At 40.9% G+C, this 2,042-nt stretch overlaps 1 protein-coding gene across 2 annotated transcripts in view; it reads right to left on the bottom strand.

Moving 5' to 3' along the window:
* LOC111871902 (octopamine receptor beta-2R) overlaps window positions 1–2,042 on the bottom strand; it is a 167,949-nt gene that overhangs the window by 87,558 nt on the left and 78,349 nt on the right. The gene's annotated exons all lie outside the window — the stretch shown is intronic.

The raw sequence follows: 2,042 nt of genomic DNA, 5'->3' as shown, positions 1-2,042 counted from the left end.
ACGTTTCGGAAGAACGTATGGCCTCCATCTTCAGGGTAGACGATATGTTCCTCCGAAGCGTTGGTTCACAAAAGATCTACACGGCCCCACATCCCAGAAGACGGCATTCTTCATAGTCACTGCCGTGAAAACTTCAAATCTTACATTCTTAAATCTCTTCGCCAAAATCTCGCACCTCCAAATCTTTGTCCCTTCGCCCCTTAAAATGCGGCTCCAGGCTTAATCTTTAGTACATATGGGAAAATCCCTTGCTAATACGTTCTTCTAACCCCTACCCCCAGTCTCCAAACTCCTATTTTCTTCCATACTATTCCTCTCCTGGTTTCCACAATAGTTCCTTATACCAGCCGATTCCTAACAACACACGATAAGGCTTATATGGAATTTGTAATATTAGCTATAAATAAACTGATAGCCATTTTAATAGTAATTTTAATTTTTATCCATTTAATATCAAGTTTAATGTCTAGTTTTAACTATATTTGAGTGGCCGCGCCACAGCTCAAGCGGTTAGTCGCCGGCTTCCTACCGCGGCGGCCCGGGTTCCATCCCGGGTCTGGTCAAGTGGGATTTCTGGTGGACAAAGTGACGCTGGGGCAGGGTTTCTCAGAGTACTTTGGTTTCCCCTGCCAATTTTCATTCCACCAATTGCTCCACAATCACCCTCACCTATCCTGGGGCTGGTATAATAGGCCAGAAGTGGCCGCAGTACAAGGGACTTAGTCCCACCCCACTAGCAATAAAAAAACTATATTTGAAATACATTTAAAATTAAGATAAAATTGTCACTATAGAATAATCATACAGACACAATATGAATGCATAGTAATTACTAACACAATTCAGAAGCTAAATAGTATTCGTGTACGCCTGAGGATGACCCAAGAAAAGGGTCGAAACATGTAGCGATACCACCAAGAATGAATAAAAACAAATGTTGACACGGCAGTGTCTATTTTGTTTGTATTTGATTATTTATTGTGCGACTTTCCCCAGAATATATCTTTTCGATCATTAAACTGTTATACAGTAGTCCCCCAAATTCACTTAACTGGTCAGTAAAAATGTACTTTAAATTCGTTACAAATCCTCATTTTCAGTGCACAACTCACAACTCTGTGATTCCGTTCTGCAAACTGAGTGGCAAGTTAAAATCTGAACATTCAAGTTAATACGAGACACCGTTTAGTTTAACTGACTTTTGGACCACTCTGTGTAATGTTGGTAAGTTCATCTCTTCTATTGTAACTTTCATATTTTGCCTTACTATGTCAACATAGTAGAATTTACTTATCCTTGACCCAATGATCATAATTACAGATCTTGCGAGTGTTTAGAGAAATCAGTCTAAATGTGAGGCTTATAACTTCTCCCTAAGTAAACGCTCATTTTCCTCAATTACCAGTAAAAAGACACCAGAAACTCAGAGCCCACACATCGGTTCCGTCTTGACTCTGCAGTTAGTTGTAACTACAAACTTTCTTGTTGATACAACATCGTGCCAGCCAGACAGATAAGTGTGGCGTGCAAGTCGAAGGAACACTCTCAGCTTGTCAAAGCCTTCGTACAGCTTGGAATTGCTACTGCATATAATATTAAAAAAAAAAGAGTCGATGGTTTACAGGGTACTAAAATTATTTCTGTTCTTCTCGCATTAGATTTGACGCATCATAAATCTCGCACATTAAAAAAAAATTGCTTGCCCGCTTCTGGACGCCTCTGCTTTGAAATCTCACGCTGCGCAACGCTGCTCTTCTTAATTTTAGAACTTGGCTTCAATACCAAACACAAATTTCGTTTATACGCCACAGCAAAACGTTCTTTGCAGATATATCAGCCAATAGTGTTCACAATATTCAGGGATATTTTCTTAGATATGGGGTCGGTATTGCAGCTCCCTATTCAAACGTGGTCCTCCCCTAACTTCTCCGTTCATTTGAGCCTTGGTTCCTGAAGCATCGGTACAGATGGGTTAGCAAGGTGAGTGGCTGCGAAGTGGAGAATGCGAGTTCGATACGCGGCAGGGGCAGGGGCAGTGGTAG

This window comes from Cryptotermes secundus, unplaced genomic scaffold (genome assembly GCF_002891405.2).
Source record: "Cryptotermes secundus unplaced genomic scaffold, Csec_1.0 scaffold1507, whole genome shotgun sequence".
NCBI lineage: Eukaryota > Metazoa > Arthropoda > Insecta > Blattodea > Kalotermitidae > Cryptotermes > Cryptotermes secundus.
Note: the sequence above shows the minus strand (reverse complement) of the source record. Positions and strands in the feature narration are given on the sequence as shown.